Source organism: Panicum virgatum, chromosome 8N, assembly GCF_016808335.1.
Source record: "Panicum virgatum strain AP13 chromosome 8N, P.virgatum_v5, whole genome shotgun sequence".
NCBI classification, from domain to species: Eukaryota; Viridiplantae; Streptophyta; class Magnoliopsida; order Poales; family Poaceae; genus Panicum; species Panicum virgatum.
Window position 1 is genome coordinate 17711704 of NC_053152.1, and position 19665 is coordinate 17731368.

General features: G+C 45.7%; 1 long non-coding RNA gene and 1 other non-coding gene across 3 annotated transcripts; both read right to left on the reverse strand.

Moving 5' to 3' along the window:
- Positions 1–6786: 6786 nt before the first annotated feature.
- LOC120687041 lies at positions 6787–6893 on the reverse strand. Its single transcript, XR_005680544.1, has one exon. It is a non-coding gene; the product is annotated as a small nucleolar RNA R71 (small nucleolar RNA).
- Positions 6894–11023: 4130 nt separating this feature from the next.
- On the reverse strand, positions 11024–13405 carry LOC120685833. 2 transcript variants are annotated; one of them, XR_005679789.1, is made up of 3 exons: positions 13286–13405; positions 12861–13237; positions 11024–12347 (listed from the first exon to the last, which is right to left on the reverse strand). It is a non-coding gene; the product is annotated as an uncharacterized LOC120685833 (long non-coding RNA). The 2 variants fall into 2 exon arrangements; XR_005679790.1 differs by having other exon boundaries at positions 11024–12150; positions 12250–13237.
- Between the last annotated feature and the right edge of the window lie 6260 nt (positions 13406–19665).

Consider the following 19665-nt stretch of genomic DNA (forward strand, 5'->3'; position numbering starts at 1 on the left):
TAATTGTCATTATTAGATTTGTCGCGAAAAGTTACATCCATTCCTAAAAATATTTTGCAAATCAACTTCATTTAATACTTCATGCATGCAAAATTCTCGTCCCGGGACACGTGTTATAGGAACTCTAAACCAAACAAGTCCAGTATATCTCGTTTTAGGCACCATAGGACAACTTGTAGTGGGGAGGAGCGGTTGCAGTAGAAAAGTAAGCATAGTTTTTGAACATCGTCATGAGACTTCTTCCGTCCAAAAAACTATTCATTTAGCAAAGACTATTCCTTTACATAAGATTTATCTAATTAAAGTAATATCAAGTATCAAGAAACTGTTATGTAGAGAAAGGTACAGAGCCAATCAAGTACTAAGGATCTTAGAAACTATAAACAATGTGATTTCAATCATAACTGTTATAATTAACTAAGGGTAACAACTAACAAAGTTATTTCTCGCTACATGTGATGTGTTTGAAAATTTTCAAATAAACAGTCTTTGTGTGATAGAGGGGGTATATATCTCTTTTTGGGAAACATGGGACAGTAGTGGGGAGGAGCGTCTGCAGCAGAAAAGTACCGTAGACTGTTGGTATGTCTCGTTTTGGGCACCATGGGACAACTTGGTGGCAGGAATGTCTGCAGCATAAAAGTAGGCACTGTTTTTTGAACATCACCAGGAGACACCCTATCCGTCCCACAGTATGTTAATCTACATTGTAATAAGGTTTAGCAAATTAAAATAATCTCAAGTACCTAGAAACTATTATGTAGAGAAATGTATGAAGCCAATCAATCAAATACTTAAATAGATTTTATTTTTCTGTTTCTAATGCATTTGCATTTATTAAGACTCCAGAAACTATAAACACAATGATTTCAATCACAACCGTTATAATTAATTAGGAATAACAAAATCATTTCTCACTACTATAACGTGAGCATGACTAGTTTACAGCTTGTAGTGGGGAGGAGTATCTGTAGCAGAAAAGTATGCGCTGCTTTTTTTTTTAACAGCGCCAAGAGCAGGTAGGCATGCACACACACCCGCTCTGCTCCCTCCGGGAAAACTCCCTGGTGCCACACCGGGCCGATCCCAGACTAGGAATCGAATCTGGGCGGGTGGCCTAGAGCTCATCACTGGACCGCAAGCACGTTTACAGTACAGTGTCCAATTGTCGGAGATCGCTGGAGTGTCGACGCCGCGATTGCGCCGCCGGCGAGCTCACTGGAACACACACGCACACAAACTCACGCGAACATCTGGAACAACACAGAGAAACAGTCCTGTTTGGTGCAGCCTGACTTGCTGCTTTTCTGAACTCTATTACCAATATATGAAACAGATTACAACAGGCCATGAGCCCTACAAACACGCCACCACCCCTTGACGAAGCCTGCCATCCCAAACTTCAGGGTCGTGGCGCGCAAGACTCGCTCCCGTGCGAATGTGCACATGTCTGAGCCAACTACGCGCACGGCCAGCTAATTCAGCCATGCACTCTAACTGAAAGAAAGCAACAGACTCTGAAAACTGACCTACTTGCACAAGAATTATTCAACAATTCTCCTCCTAAGTCTTGTGCAACTGAACTAAGCTACTCACCAGAGTTCAGGCCAATCTTGGTGCAGAGCTTCCAAAACTTTTTCTTCCCGAGTGGCTTTGTGAGAATGTCACCCAGCTGCTCATTTGTTCCAATGAACTTCACCTCAATTTGGCCAGATTGTGCATAGTCCCGGATGACATGAAGTTTGACATCAATGTGCTTACTCCGGTCATGATGCACTGGATTTTTCATCAGCGAGATGGCAGACTTGTTGTCTACCCGCAGCAATGGCTTGCTGACAGCTGAATCAAGTATCTCAGCCAGCAGCCTTGCTAACCAAACCCCTTGGTTTGCAGCAGCAGCAGCAATATACTAAGCCTCACAACTTGATTGAGCCACCACCTTCTGTTTTGCTGACTGCCAGCTTATAGGACTGTCCCCAAGAAAGAAAAAACTCAAGTTGTGCTCTTTCTGCCATCCAAATCTCTAGCCAGATCACTATCACTGAATCCATTGAGTTCAGCTCTTTCTCCCCTCTTCCTTGTATAGAACAGGACCCAATTCCAAGTACCAGCAAGATACCTGAGGATATGCTTTACTGCTGCCAAATGCTCTTCATGAGGTCCATCCATAAACCTGCTAATGTACCCAGCTGATAAAGCCAAGTCAGGTCGGGTATTTACCAGGTATCTCAAGCTTCCCACAAGGCTTCTGTACTCTGTTGCATCAACACCGGCACTGCTGCTTTCCTTGGTCAGCTTTACCTTTGGATCCATAGGCACCTGACAAGGATTGCAGTCTATCCTTCTACCCTTGTCAAGTATTTTCAGAGCATAGCTTGAGACAGGGTGATCCCCTCCTCCTTTTGCTTCACTTCTATGCCCAGATAGTAGGACAGTAGACCAAGATAACTCATCTTGAATACAGCAGCCATTTGTTCCTTGAACTCCTTCCTGAATGCCACGGCTGTTTGTGCCTGTGATCACAAGATCATCCACATAGACACCTACCACTAGCCTTTCTACTCCTCTTACATGGCAATAGATAGCATGATCAGAGGTACTCCTCACAAAACCCAGAAAACGAAGCTTCTCATCTAGTTTCCGATTCCAAGCACGAGGAGATTGATGTAACCCGTACAAAGCTTTATGCAATTTGAATACCATGTGTTATTGGCTCCACGAACACCTCCTCCTGAAGGTTGCCGTTCAGGAATGATGTCTTCACGTCCATGTGATGGACCTCCCAGCCTTCACTGGCAGCCAAAGCCACCAACAGCCGCACGGCTTCCATGCATGCCGGAGCGATGACGAGAGCTGCGCCTTGTGTCTCACCACAGCACCACGTTCATCCTTCTTGACCTTGTACACCCACTTGAGCCCGATTGCCTGCCGTCCCGGCGGAAGATCAGTGAGTGTCCACGTGCGGTTCTCCTCAATCGCCTGCAGCTCCTCCTCCATGGCGCGTCGCCAACACGCCTCCTTCTTCGCCTGAGCCAGCGATGCCGGCTCCTCCGCGCTTACTGCCAGTAGCGGCCCTCTGCCTAGGTTGCGCACCGCGAGCCCCGGCATCGCCGCCGGCCCGACGATATTCTCCAGAGTCCTAAAACATGGCGGCAAGTCATCGTCGTGGTCGGCATCTAGCTCGCCCTCTCCCAGCACTGCCGGGGGTGAGGCGAACTGGACAGCTGGAGCTATACCAGTGCTCGGCATAGTCATATCCTCCGAGCCGGGCGACGTCCCAACTGTGGCACCCGCCATGGCCGTCGAAGTCGCTGGTGAGGAAGGCCGAGACCCAGCGACAGGTGTTATTGAAGATGTGGCCGATGCAGCAAGGGAAGCAGTGTCCTCCCATTCCAGTGCCGATGGAGACAGCAACGCCATGTACTGGATGGTGAAGTCATTCGCGTCGCCGCTCGCCGTGTCATCGTGCGCCACATCTCCTGACCAGTCCCACTATCCACCTTCGTTGAAAATCACATCCCGTGTCACATGGACACGGCCTGTGCGTTGGTCGTAGGCCTTAAATGCCTTGGAGCTGCGCTCGTACCCGATGAAGATCATCTTCACCCCCGGTCCTCCAGCTTCTTCAAGTGTGGCACCATGTTCCGCACATACACCAGGCAGCCAAACGTCCTCAGGTGATGGACAGCCGGCTTCTTCCCATACCACACCTCGAACGGGGTCATGCCCTCCACGTTCTTCGTTGGCTCGCGGTTCAGCAGGTGGCTGCTGTCAGCATAGCGTCTGCCCAGAACTGTCCCAGCAGCCCCTTCGCCTTCAGTAGGCTGCGCGCAGTTCCGACCACTATGCCATTACGGCGCTCCACCACGCCGTTTTGCTAGGGCGAGTACGGCGCCATCAGCTGGCGCTGCACCCCGTCAGCCGCGTAGTACTCCATGAACGCCTTCGAGGTGAATTCGCCGCCACGATCTGTACGGAACGCCCTCAGCTTGCAGTTGGCCCCGGCTTCTGCCCGCGCTTGGAATTCCATGATGGTCGCAGCTGCTTTGTCCTTGGATGGCAGCAGGGTCGCCCACATGAAACGGCTTCGATCGACCACCAGTAGTAGGAAGTAGGCGTTCCTGCTTGGTGTCGCCGGTGTCACTGGCCAGCAGAGGTCCCCATGGACTAGCTCCAGTGTGCTTTCCGCTCCCCGAGGACCTTCTGCTCCTGAAGATGGACAGGACCTCGTGGTTCCTCTCGTCCAAATCCTGTTCCAACATTCGAGGAGAATCCGAACCCCCCCCCCTGACATCAGCGCGTCAGATCCACCGCTCAAGCCTATCGGAGTCGACTGCCGCGCATGGAACGGCCCCTCGCTCGTAGCCGGACCGCCCATAGAGGCGGCGCCGGCGAATCTGCTCATGGCGGCACTACCCGAACTGAAGTGAGGGAGAGCATTGACTGCACCAGGAGCAGGAAGGTTGTTGATGGCCATTATTTCATGTTCTGACCATCAACCTCTCGGGAATAAAATGAGCTTTTCCACTATATTCCATGCATATTTTATTTAATTCTAATAAGTTCCACAAGTTTCGAATGAGATGTTCCTACAGGAGATCACAGCCCAAAGATGCTCGAAAACAGAGAAAATCCAGGCCGCCCGGCCCCTCAACCGTGCCGGCCGGCCTGGCACCTCAACATACATGGGTGCGTCCTTGTTACAGGAGCAACGTGACATAGTCACAATGCCCCTAAACCATGGGATCAACCCCTGTTTAAGTCGGTAGACCCGGAAGGCATGTGCATCAACCAAAGGACCCACAAGTCAGCGCCCAGATGATCAAACAACGGTGATACCCAACCAGTAGTAATATGGAGCGTTGATCTAGGATGTCGGTGAAACGGAGGGCCAACAGTCTCCGGAGGCAGGCCGCCCGGCTTCCCTCGGGCTGCCCGGCCTCCCCTGGGATACCGGTATCTGGTAAAGCACCAGCAAAACTGACTTGAGGAGGCAATCAGGACCGTCCACTCGAAGGTGGTGGCCACGTGGCCTAGGGGAGGCCACCCGGCCTCACCTGGCACCGTCTGAGGTCGCCCTTTCGCGTGAAGTTCAAGCTAAGAAAGATGTCTCTTACTCTTGGAGCTACCCGCTAATTACTGACCTCTAACCACTATAAGTAGGCCTCCCATCCTCACTTGTAAACACACACGAAAAGGAGTCCTCTGTTCTCTCATTTCTAGAGTAGGATTAGTAGTTGGGAGTTAGAGTCGAGTCAAGCTTGTCTCGGGGATCCGGAGTCATCATCGGAGCTCGGTATAAGCTCTTGTATCTTTTCTTTTGACTTTATTAATATAAGTAATCTTCTTTATTTACTTCGAGTCAGCTTTACTTTCCGCAAGTCGTTTACCTTTTCGAGTACCAGTACTTGTCTGCGGAAGTAATTTACCTCTAGTCCAGTTTAAGTTATCTATCTTGTTTGTCGGAGCTTTTCTTGCGGGTTTTCTCGTCTGGACTAGTGAATTCAAGTTAGTTCGCTAGGTTGAGGGGGATTTCTCTTGAAGGCCTCAAGAGAAATCCTAGTGCCGAGAGAAGGCGTGGTGTCTGACTCAGTGCTAGATAGAAAGTCTGTTCCACCCCACGGTACCACAGTAGTAGTCGGCAAGTGGTGACAACCTTGTCCGATCTTCGTAGTCCACCACGTTTGGGTGCCTTCATGGCAGTAGTTGCCGACTGACATTGGACTCCCTTCTCATCCCAATCTGAGTCCTTCTCTGAGGCTGCCGAAGTAAGCTCCAGGTTATCGACATCAAGGAAGAAGTTTAGATTAGTTCTAGTGAGGCTAGATCAGTAGTTTAGAAGTGTATCAGGTGTCCTTTCTCGCTCGTTGTCCTCCAGGTGCTACCTCTCTAACGTATAGAGTCCCTTGTGTGCCAGATGGTCATAGCATGGCCATTTATCCTATCGAGTTATCTGGCTTAACCCTGCTGAATTAGTCAGTTGATAGATTCAATAAAGGTTGTCACTACGATTTACGATATACTTCACCATAGTGCTTCCCTGAGGATTTTCACGATACCCCGGAATCTCCGTGGTGAAGTGCTACACCGGTGATTCTGTGCGCTTGCGGAATACCTATTCAGATTAAGCATAAGAGACACCAACAATAATTTTTGGCGCCATTGCTGGGGAAGCAATTGGCTAATGTTATCGTATAATTGTGTGATAAACTTTACTAATTTTATCACTACTAGTTTTAGCGGGTTTACCATTGCTCTCTCTCTCATCTGATTGATGCAGAGCAGTGCATGATCAGTTTCGATCTACCAGCAAACTTCAATCCGAATCTAGAAAGAATTGGGAGAATCGTGAAGACTCCGTGTCGTCCCACCTTAGAAGAAGCCCACTTGGAATCCTAGTTCATCCACTTCAGCAACATCACCCATGGCTAAGACCCTTCATCAGGACTCAGCCCGGTCCAGCAGCCACATCCCTACTTGACTTAACAATGACCAAGGCAATGATGGCTTTGAGCTCAAGTCTAGAATGGTGAACATGGTCCAGGCAAGTCCATTCTGCGGTAAGGCATCTAAGGATGCCAACACTCATCTCCAAAATTTCATGGAAGTGAGTAGTACCATCAACCCAGAGGCACTATGATGCATAATGTCCGTATTCGACTGTTCCCATTCTGTTTGCTTGGCAAAGCGAAGACGTGGTTCTACACCAATAAAGCAGACTTCACTACTTGGGATGCCTGTTCCAATGCATTCCGAACCATGTATTTCCCGGTGGGCAAGACAAATGCCCTCCGGAGCAAGATCTCCGGATTTCAGCAACTCCCAGAGGAAACCATCCCAAAAGCTTGGGAGAGATTTCAGGAATATATTGCAGCATGCCCCCACCACGGCATGGAGGAATGACTGATTATTAAGAGTTTCTTCCATGGCCTGAACATGCTAGCCCAGAATCACATTGATGCAGCATCAGGTTTTTCTTTTCTCTCACTTGACGTCACTGGAGGGAAGGCGCTGATGGAGAAGATTGCTTCCAACCAGAGTTGGAAAGGAGATAGGCAGCAGCCCCGCAAGGGAATTCACCATATTGACAATGTCGATATGCTCGCCGCCAAGATGGACCTTCTCATGAAAAGGCTAGAGTCTCTGCACCAGGAGGCCAACCAGATTATGGATTCTCGCATGACATGTGAGACTTGTGGAGAAACTGGACATACGGGCAACTCTTGCCCAATCACTCAGGAGGAGGCGAACTTCGTTGGAACCAATAATTCCAACAATTCAGGCATTCGTCCTCAGTAGGGTTGGAACTCTAAGGCCAACCTCCCCTTCGGCCAACAGCAATGTATGAACTTTAATATCAATTTTCAACCTACTTTAAAAGACCAAGTGTACGGCCAGAAACAAATTAATGACAACATTAGTAAGAAATTTCTTACTAATGACAAGATTTTTGAATCTATGGCCGCGTAACTAGAGGGCCTAAACTCTGTTATTGAAAATCAGCTGAGCTTTAGTAAAATGATAGAAACTCAAGTAGCACAGCTAGCCTTATCTTGCTCTAACAATAACTCGGGAAAACTACCCGAACAACCGGAAGTTCCCCCGAAGGAAAATGTTAGTGCGGTGACTACCCGGACCGATAAGTCCACGCAGGAACCCCCATTTCCTAAAGATGCAGGATCTCGGTGGAAGACTATAACCGCCAACGATACCTCCGCTAAAGACGAAGAATAGGAGGAGGCAAAGGATTCCAATACAACTGCTGCACAGGAAGCAACCGTGGAACCCCCTAGAACTTCACAGGAGTATCATGATACAATTGCCTTACCGTTTTCGGAACGGATGAGGAAGCCAGTGGCCAACGAACAATTCGACAAGTTTGTCGAGGTAATTAAGAAGCTCTATGTCAACATACCGCTTCTATATGCTATGCAGGTTCCGATGTACGGCAAGTATATCAAAGATATCCTTGGGGACAAGAGGACCTTGCCCACCACCGAGGTCGTGCAGCTCACAGAGGAGTGTAGCGCAGCTATACTCGATCCTCTCTTGGAGAAGAAGAAGGATCCAGGATATCCCACGATCACAAGCTCAATCGTGAGCCAACAATTCACACGCACTCTTTGTGATTTGGGAGCAAGAGTCAGTGTCATGCCAAAGGCAGTTTATGATTGTTGACACTTCTTAGCGCAATCACTAGGAACGGGGTTGTTAAGCTCGTCCCCAGCAATGGCGCCAGAAATGCTTGTTGGTATTTCTTAACGATCACAGAATAATCCGCAAGCGCACGGAAGATACTGTTGTAGCACTTCACCCGGAGAGTATTCAGGGTATCGAGATTTCACAGGGAACGGATGTGTAACGACCTTCTGGCTAGCTTAACCTAGGAGAATAAGAAGTAGGAGAGCTTCGGGTCGTGTGGTTTATCTAAGGTTAAGGGTAATGGCAAGGTAGACTTAGGCTCGTCACTTGTTTACTTCGGGCACCGGTCTGACCCAGGTACTGTTAGGAACCTTCGGCTTATGGCTCTATGCCGTACTCGGACAGGGGGGAGTGCACTAACCACGAAGTAGCTTCGTAGCGGACCGACAGGGCTGTCACCACCTACAGTCTACCCCGCAATACTGTGGAGCACGAGGCAAACAATGGCAATCTAGGACCTAAGCACCACGCTTAAGCCTTTGACTACGTACTCTAGCGTTGCGCAGGGTTACCCATCTTTATCAGGGGCCCTCTACCAGAGCAACCGTTACGAGAACAGACGATGAACCCATAAACAAATGAATAACTTAAGAATACTGAACCAAGAACTCAACAGAAGATGAACTCCGGATACTTACACAAGTGATTCGTACCCGTCGAAGTACAAGACAAAGAGAGGCCGACACATCCGGCTCTTCTCCGATCTTCCACCTCACACACTCCCTCTACTCTAATGATACAAGTGGAGTCCTACTACTACTCCTTCTCCTTGTGGAATGAGTGAGAATTGTGAATGCCTTGAGATGGTGTGTGGAGGCCTCTTTTATAGCTCCAAAGGTCGGTTCCCACCATATTCATACATGGAACACATGCCAAACCGCCATAAGGAGGATAAGATCAGCCTTCCCGCTAAAATTCACCTGGAGACACCTCCAGGTGGGGTTGGCCAACTCCCCTTGGCCGCCTCTGGCCACCGCCTTCGTCTGGGTTGCTGCCTGGTGGGTCCTGATGTCAGATGGTCGGTGCCGGGGCTTGGTTGGTCGGTTTGGTTTGGTTTGTGGGCCTCTTTTGCATGTGTTACACAGGGCGCGATCGGCTGCGACTTTGTCTGCATATTCGTCGTGTTTTCTTCTTATTCCGGGTATGAGTGCTTGCAATCCAAGAATCACCAAAACTCGTGGAAATGGTTAGAAATAAGCCCTATAAATACTTTTGGTGATTGAAAGCTATGAAAAGATGCATGAGTTGATGACTTTATTTCTGACTTAAGGACCGTCAACAACACCCCCACACTTAGCCTTTGCTCATCCTCGAGTAAAGAGGCGAAGACTAGGGTGGATGCAACTCCTTTGAAGAAACCTGCATACAAGTTATTCCAAGTTTTCTCCCAGACTTGCGAATTTTTTAAGTGTCTGCCATGCTTATCTTGATAATTGAAACTTTGGAATGGTTAAAACTTTAGGTTCCTTAGTCTCCCGAGCTCAGATACTTAGGTATTATATATGTCTTTTCAAAATCAAAACATAGCTCAGCTCCTTAGTTTGTACTCTCGGATCTCTCTTTTTGCTTTTTGGATTCCTTACCAAGGCAGATCACTGCCTTCTTTTTCTCCTATCTCTAGAAAGGCTTATGTGGAGCTCAGGGTAGGGAAAAGTTGAAAGCATACCTATTCCTCTTGTGTTGCTAAATCAAAGACCGGATCCTTTAGGAGAAATAAGTCATAAACTTTGATCAAGATGTGCAAGTGTGTAGAATTTTTGTGGATGATAAATGCATTCCTTTCATGAGCTATTTCTCTCTTATTTCTTTGGACATGGGCTAACACATTGGACCTTCACGTGTCCATATTTCTTTTCTTTGGACAATGGGCTAACACATTGGATCTGATGACAACCAGAGTATCCATCGAGGTAGCAAAAGTATTGAGTGCTTTGCCAAGCGTTCAAGCATCTCATCGATGAAGGGAAGAGGGAAGTGATCTTTTCGGGTAGCCTTGTTGAGCATCCTATAGTCAATACATATCCTCCATCCGGTCACTGTCCGCTGAGGTATGAGCTCGTTCCTCTCATTTCGGACTACCGTCATACCTCCCTTCTTCGGGATCACTTGAACTGGGCTGACCCACTAACCGTCTTGCACGGGGTATATGATACCCGTGTGTAGTAGCTTAAGCACCTCTTTCTTGACTACCAACCTCATTGCATTGTTAAGCCGCCGTTGATATTCTGGTGACGGCTTATGTTCCGGCTCCATTGGAACACTACAAAAAATTTGTTGATCCATGACGATTAAATTTCGTCACAGATCACTAAAAAACCGTCATAAAACAATATCTATGAAAATCTCAAATTACGTCATGTATTGAGCGTCACATATCACACCTCGTGACGTTCCTTAAAATTTCATCATGGATTGCTTGATCCATGACGTTTTGAAACCGTCATAGAATATCCCCGGGCCCCTAAAGCCCAACCCAAACCCGTTTTCTATGACAAAAATAAACGTCACAAACAGTATAATTTTCGTCACAGATTCAATTGTCATGTCACACATTGATGACATGGAGGATGACATGGCTGGTGACATGGTGATGATGTAGATGACAATGATGACGTGGCCGATGACATGGTTGCTGACATGGCCATTATGTGGGAAGTAGTGGTGACGTGGCGAGTGACATGGCAGGTGACGTCAGCCTCACAGCCCATTTTGAATGGGCCCAATTCGGATGGACCTGATTTCAGCCCAACATTTATTCTTAGCTAACCAGATTCAGCTTATACACAGCCCATTTACCAAAACAAAAATTCCAGCCCAGAAGTCACAATAAGCAATTACAACCCAAATTATAATCTCATATCAATAATATTTGCATCCAGCGTCATGACATCAGAATAATGGATCACATAGAGTGCTTTCCATGAATCAGAACTAGCAATATAACATTGCAGGACCAAAGACAACAAAATGGACCAGAAAAAAAACAAAAGATTGGTTTCACCAAGAGTATGAACCAACAGCAGCAACTAAGTAAAGAATTCTTTTTCACCACCTATCAGTTTTGATGAGTGTTGTGGCAGCACATTTGGCTACAATGGTTTCTTCTCTGCGAGACTTCTCTTCTATTCTAACCGCCAATTCTTTAACCTTTTAAATCACCTGCAGAAATTAATGTCAATGCATAGTTAACTTTTGAGAATTGTAGGGAATCAAAATGCAGGAAACAAAATCAAATAAAAATGCAGGACATATGAACTCAAAGAGACAAATATGAGATATCAAACAAGCACACACACACAGCTAAGACATAGCTGTACATTTATCCACAATTTTGTTGGCGTGGAAAAGAATAACTAGAACTACAGTGCTATATTAGGAAAGGTTTGAATTGTGGCAAACAGCTAGCAGCTAATTGAAAACAGAGGCAGAGAAGTCATGGAAAGCAATCTTAATGGTAATCTAACATAATACATATAAAAATCAGTGCACTAGTTGGTCATAGAAATCAATCTTACAGTGCTTTTTTTTCAATGGAGAACAACTGAGGTATAAAGCATAATTAACATGTGAAAATATTAAACATAAAAAAGTGGACAAGATATATCAGATCACTGAAATAGGCCCTGCAAATACATGAGAATGATAACCTTGTACACAAAATCCATATACGAATTACACTATGTCAATATAAATTCTACACTAGTAAATCTAAGCATAGTAAGACATGCAACCTTACAACAAAAGCAAGTAAAGAACTTGGGAGTCATATTGCGTAAAGAACTTCCTGCATTGAAAACCTACAAAGATAGCAAGTGCTGGAAATTCAAGACGCGGCTAAAACATAGCAAGCAGGGGGGTGCTAGTTGTACCTAGAGGTCTGACTCAACGCACCTACTGCCACCGGTGCATGCGCCTACTGCCACCGGCTGACCACTAATCCGGCTGAGACTAGAGATGCAGAAGAAAACACAAACCACTAGTCAAATCTGAGTAAATCGATCCAACAAACCTGCAATAGTTTATAAATATTTATTTGCAGGCAGCTACCTATTTTTTTCCATAGCATATGGTTTTCACACAGATAATAACACTTTGTAGGAGTTCTGTTGCATCGAGCTATAGCTGCAGATGCTAAACTGACAAACCTGCAGAACAGAGCTAAACCATGATGCTGATATTGCAGTGATTAAACAACTCACTAATTAGCCTACTGACAAAGCTCCAACCAAACAACCTCAAGCTTTGAACAAATGGCACACAGACATGAAGAGTTGTAGCAGATCAACGCAACCCAAGCATAACGTCAATTAGCAAAGCTAGCAGACAACAAAATAAAATTGAACTAACATTTCAAGCATTAGCTATATCACTGAATAGGAAACATTGATTCATCACTGCAGATTGAAAAGGACAACTCACAGTTCTAAACAACAAGCAAGAGCTGCAAATTAATTAAAACAAAGAGCCGCTGACAGCTATTGAGCTGTTGCCACTTGCTAACAGGAATTAAAGTAGTTCTTAGCAACAGACTTCATTAGTGGCGTAGCTTGCCCAAAACAATGTGTGCCCAAGTGCCCTTGTTTGTTTTGGCATTTCGACAAACATTTGGGGGGAACACTGTGTAGCAGGTGAATGCAACAAAAAATGATAGCTCATACCTTCTAAATTCACCAGCCCCAACTTCGTCCCCGCCGCTCACGCCCAGCAGCGCCTCCCGCCGACCAGGGCGAGCAGGCCCCAGGGTTGCGTGGAAGGAACGAGCAGGCCCACGCGCTCACGAGCAGGGCGCGGGCGAGCGAGCGTGCACGCGCCGGTCGAGGGGCCCGCTCCCTGCCGGGTCGCCTTGCAGCGCGACGCCGAGAAGGCGGATAAGCGCGGCCTGCGCACCAACCGCTGTAGCCGATGATGATGGTGTGCATGGACGCCTCTTGCTGGGTGGATATGAGGAGCCCACAGCCATGGCACCACACCTTGCCAAAGAGGAGCGGGCCTACGAGGTGGGGAGGATATCCTCCGCGATGAGCAGGAGGCGCGCCTTGAGCTCTGGGACGCGAGGCGTCGAAGAGGCAGCCGACCTCCGCACAAGCGCAAAGGCGACGGAGGCCTGGCAGCCGTGCGCCTGGGAAGGGGAGCGTTGTGCAGATCTGAAGGAGGGAGGGGAGCAAGTGAGAGAGCGGTGAGTGTTGAGGAGCTGTGGTTAGGGTTTCGGCTGAGGGGGGAGTGTGTATTTATTCGACGCTTGGTGCATCTCAGCCATCTATAGAATACGACGGTCTAAACTGTGCTGCAATTCAATTTGGGCTTAAACGGGCCAAATTTGAGATGTGGAATCCGAAGTAGTTTCAGCCCAATACTATTATATATCATTTTATTTTCATTTTCATTTTCAGCCAAACGAAGAAAGGACCTTGTGAACCAACATGGAAAAATACTTGCCTTCTGTATATCAATTTATTTTTAATATATATTAGAATACATATAAGCTGTTTTGTAGATGTTTCAAAAAAATTTGAGCTCCATTACTATTTAATAGTTTAAAGGAATTTTCGCGTGTTTATAGAAAATAATTATAATTTGAACTACTTCTATTTCAAATACTGTTTAGAAAATTCCAAAAAATAAATTTTAAGTATGGTTGTTCAAGTATAGCTCATATCTTAGAATAGATGAAAATTTTAAATGTTTATTAGGGATAGTTCAAATTTCTATTCAAAACCTTAATATAAAATAATGATGATAATATTTAAAACTTCTCAGAAAAATATATAAATTGGCATAGAATTAGTTTATGGGTTTATAAGCTTAACATTAAAGTTTCAAAATATTTCATGAAGATTGAAGTATATATTATTCATAGAATGGATAGACTCCTCAAATTGTCTCAATCAACTCAAGTCAAACTTTGAGATTTAAGTAACTTATAATATTTTTAAACTCATATGCACCTCAAATTTGGACAGAGCCTTATGTTTGTCATAACATTAGAAAATATGAAGTTACATTACTAATTGTTATGCAAAAACATATTTTTTGTTTGTCTACTTGGATGGAAGAAAACAAGTCATATGTACAAGTTCAAAGAAATAGAAATTAACAAACAAACAAACTGCACTACATGAAAGATCATGATTTTAGAAGAAAACAGAAAAAAGAACCATCAAATTTGAAGTTCATATGAGGGAGTAATACTAGTTACAAACTTTAATTCCGGATTAAAAAGAGAAAGATCAACCATACATCTGGTCTTTGCTGTCCGTGGCGACCCCGCTCAGCCAATAGCTCGCGTCCACGTGGTTGAAGTAGCCGGACATGCAATAATTGTACTAGAGAGTAGCATGCTGAACCGATCCTCTCTTAGGTGGAAGGTCGCAGGTTCGATCTCTGCTGACCCTTTATTTTTCAACGGTTTTTTCGGTCGCCGAGTGTAGAGATAAAAAACATAAACGGCGGTCCTTACACAAGGACAATTTAGCTCAGCGGTTGGGTTTGCTACTTCTTGGGCCGGGACGATTCCAGTAACGTTGGTTGTTTTTTCCTCTTTTTTCCCCAACCACAAGCAACGTTCAATCCTTGTAGGTACCAATTTTTTTTCGTATTTATTTTCTTCACTGGTGGATGGACCCAAGTGATCAGGATCCCACGTGGCCTGGTTAGAGTGGCATGCCAGAAAACAGGAGCATGTTTGCGTATAAATATGTTAAATATCAATAACAAAAACAAATTGATGTCTACTGCAATGGTAAGGTTCGATACCCATTGGGGGGGGGGGGGGGGGTCGATACCCATTGGGGGGGGTGGGGGGGGGGGCATTGGGGCAAATCACAGGAGAATGTTGAGCGGGGCCAAAGTATTTTCCTATGCAATAAAACTTCAGAAAATTAAGAAAAATTAAATTTAAACATGAATAAATTGAGAAAAATTTAGATAATAATATTCACATGCAAACAAAAAATTATGTTGCAGCTTAGCACATGTTATATGGAGGTGGGGGGGGGGCATTGGGCCAATCACAGGAGAATGTTGAGCGGGCCCAAAGTATTTTCCTATGCAATAAAAATTCAGAAAACTAAGAAAAAATAAATTTAAACATGAATAAATTGATAAAAATTCAGATAATAATATTCTCATGCAAACAAAATATTATGTAGAAGCTTGGATGCACCTATGTTAACTATAACATATTTTCATCTGTCACCATCGTGGTTTGAGCATGATATTAAATTCATGACAATTTTTATTTTCATTCTATGATGTTTTTAGAGGTTTGTCACAGAAACAGGGCCCAAATTAGAGCCCATATGGGCTACCCACAAATCTGTGACGAAAATTCAGAAATCGTCATAGATCATGTCTCTCTATGACAGTTTTCATAAACATCACTGAAAATTCGTTATGGAATAACATATTTCTTGTAGTGGAATTCGATGGGTGCACAAATTGGGGCTGATCCCCTTCAAGTCTTGGAGAGAATATCCATTGACAGACCGATATTTCTCTAAGACTGCAACGAGCCGCCGAGTTTCACTCTCTGTCAGCTTATCGCTGATGACAACTGGCGTGGCTCTGTTGTCGTGGAGGAATGCATACTTCAACCCAGGGGGCAGCGGCTTCAGTTCAGGAAGAGGAGGTTGCGGTATCTCCTCTTCCGTTGAGCTTACTTTTGCCGACCGGATCTATTTCCTGGGTGAAGTGCGAGACATCTTCCTCAAGAATGGGCTGAGTTTGCTCTTCTTGGCTGTTCACTGCTTCCTCTAATGGGTCTTGCTCCGGTCTAGCCTCAGCAATGGTGTTACATGAACGGACTAGATTGACCGGGACTCTTTCTTTGCCAACTTTGACCTCGAGGGTTGCTCGGTCTCCATTTGGGTTGACAAGGGGCTCAATTGGCTGACCAATCAAGACAAACTCTTCACCTTCCGGGACATTGAAGACGTGGAAGTCCAGGAATACTTTGTTACGTCCCATTTTCAGGGACATAGCATGAACAATCCCCTTACTTTCCACTATCTGGCTGTCGATCCACTTCAGGTGCTTACGCAAGAAAGTCAGAGGCTCACATGAAACGTGATCTGCCAAGGTATTGGACATCACGTTCACCCCGACCTTCAGGTCGTAATAAGTTTCTTGTGGTTCAGTGTCCCCAATAGTGCAGAGGAGCACTCTATGATTGTAGTAGATCTGGACGATGTTACTGCTGACCTCGGCTTCCTCTGTCCATTCCTTACTTATGATCACAGAAAGACCCTCTATCTGCGATGAAGCTTCGGGAATGAACGCCTCAGATCTTGAGCATATACACTTACGCTCCTTCGGCATGCTTGCAACATTACCGAGTTCCAAGTACTCTTCCTCAGTGAAGAGATCAGGTATGAACATAGGCATGTCCTCAATGAGGGGCTCATGATCTGGGGAATTTGGTGGTTTGGTGATTTCCTCTATGTATGGTGGAGCTGGAGAGGATGCGGCTGAGAGGATTTGAAGCTGATGTGTCTCGCTGGGCTGCTCTATCGGCTCTGGTGGATCGTCATAAATACCAGTGTAGTCAGTGCTGTTCAGAACCTTCTCTAGGAGAGTCCTGACTTCAGCTACTATCTTGTACATGACGGATCCCTTGGAAGCCACATTCATGAAATGTGCACTTTCCGGTTTAAGGCCATAGATGAACTGTTGCATAAGTATTTCCTCCGGCATCTAATGTGGTGGCCCGGAGTCTACTAAATGCATGAATCTAGCCCAGGCTACTCCAAGTGATTCATCGCCTTGCTCGAATGATAACTGTTGTTTCCGATGAAGAATCACTTTGGAGATAGGATAGAAGAACAAGTAGAATTCATCCTTCAACTGTATCCAATCTCCTCCGACTCTCCTTGCCATCCAGTTGTACCAAATCTTGGATTCCCTTGTTAGAGAGAACAGGAATAGCTTCCACCGTAAGGTGTGTTGGGTCATACCGGGTATAATCAGAAGAGAGCAATTCTCTTCGAAGATTTGCAAGTGACCATAGGGACACTCGTCCTTTCTACCAGAGAAGGACTGTGTGCGAACCATGGCTATGAGACTGGGACGGATCTCGTAACCATCGGATAGAATGGGGTGGCAAGATGGTGGCGGTTCCAAATACTCGCAAGATGGAACTGCCGGATAACTAGGAGAAAACTCCATGTGGATGGATGGAAAGTCGTACGGTTGATTAGCTCTAAATCTAGTGTAGCTACCGTTCCCCGGCAACGGTGCCAAAAAACTTGTTGGCACTCCTTAGCCTAACGAATTACTCCGCAAGCGCACAGAAACCGATTGTAGCTTTCACCAGGGAGTATACCTTAGATATCGAATCCAAGGAACGGTAAAGCTTCGACCAAACTTATAGATCTTCAACCGGACATAACCAGTGAGAAGAAGGCAAACAGAAAGAGGGCCTAACTCCAGATAACCTACTACTCTATCTAGTTGACAAGCTAACTACTAACTTGATCTTCTTAGATGGCTGGAAGAGGAAGGACTTTAGAAAGGGATGAAAGGGAGTTCAACAGCAACCTGCACTACTACTATTAAAACACCCGAACATGGTGGACTATAAGGGACGGATAGGGCTGTCACCACCTACCGCCTACCACAACGGTTCCATGGGGTGGAACACAACCTGAGATAACTAACCAAGCCTGGGCACCACGCCCACAGCTCTCGAGCTACTTGCTCCTACCGTGTACTTAGAAAGGAACCTCAAATAAGCAGAACTTGCTACTTACGCAGACTCAGGATCCCGCAGATCAAAGAAAGTAATTAAACAAGTAACTAAGACAGAAAGTAAAGCTAGCGAGAAACTAAAGTTGAGACAAGAAACTTACTCAAAGTATATTCCTTCGAGGTGGATACAAAATGTGGAGTAAGACCGAGAGAACTTGAGTCCGCTCCTTTAGCTCGGCTTTCACCAGAGCACTCACCTCACTCTCTTCCTATTCTAACACAAGAGTGTAACGAGATACTCTCTTCTCTAATGGCTAGTGTGTGTTACAAGAGGGGGGTTTGATCTCTATTTATACTACTTCAGGGTCGGTACTAAGCTGAGCGTTAGTTGCACGCAGGTAAGACGATTGTTCTTGTATTTCACGCCAAGGGAGAGCACCAGAGGCCGACAAGTGGGGCCAGCCGGCCTCCCCTACACCGGCCGGCCTGGGGATGCGGCCATCTGGCCACCGCCTTTGCGTGGACGCCTGGGATTGCCTCCTGAGGTCGGTGGTAGTTGCGTGGCTCCGAAGAAGGTAGTTAGAGGCCGGGCGGCCTCTCCTAGGTTGTTCCTGGATTCAAATACTCACCAAAACTCATGGAACTTGTTAATGTTATTGAAAATTATAGCAACATAGTCCTGAAGTATGAAATCCGAAGGAATGTTGGCGGTAAAAATCATCGAAATCGACCGCCAACAGTACCTGCACTTATGTCTATAATAAATCTTTGCTGGGGGTGTTCTTGCTTGTGTAGTACGTCTTTTTTTAAGAAAAAAGCCACACTACGATTATGTACGGTTCGATTTAATCTGGCTCTTTTTTTTTTTTACCATGTGTGAGTGCTGTTTGTTGGCCACGTGGCTAAGCAGAAACGATATTGTTTTTTATAAAGTGAACCAACAACCTTATTTGCAGATCCTTTTTAGGACAACACTGGATAAGATTTTGGGTTTTGCTTCAGAAAAAAATGGACACGAATATGTTTTTTGAGATCTTCGCAAAAAGTAGATGGCGGTTTAGTAATAGGCTTTGTTTATAATAAGTTGTTTACTAAATTTTTCGTTTTTATCTCTATATATGGTTGTCTATTTGTAATAATGGTTTTCACACTGTGATGTAAAGGTCGAAATGTTCCTTTATCTACTTTTTCTACCATGTTCGTGCGTGTGTGTCGGTCTAGCGTGCAATAGCCAATAACTAGCCGGCCTGAATCCATGGGCGTAGGTGCTGGCGGTGCTGCATGGCGTATACGTAGCAGTGCCTAGATGGCAGCCAGGCGAGTGCACACGTGTCGTTGGAGTTAGCTAGCCTTGCAGCAGGTGTTTGCTGCCAGGCGCACGTCCTGACGTTCAGGTACAGACAAGGGACGGTCGAGCTTTGCATGGACTGAGTGTACGTTTGAATTGTATTGAAGTTGTTCGTTGGACACTTCTGTGTATGGCAAGCGTGTGTGCGTGCATCTAAACACGAGTCCATGGTCTCTTCGGAGACATCCGATAAACACGAGTCCATGCATTCAGTTTGTGCGGAGAGAAAGAAAAAGGTGAATTGTACGAGATCTTGTGAGGCGCTAGCTAGTGGGGAAGTGCAGCAATTAAAAATCACGTCGTGTCTGTACCTCTTGTGCTGTGAGTGAACTTGTGTTCTTTTGAGAGAATGTGTCTTCTTCAGAGTGTGCCAAACACAGTTTTGGTTGTCTTGTGATGAGCTGGGCCAAAATGTGAAGTCTTTTCACGTG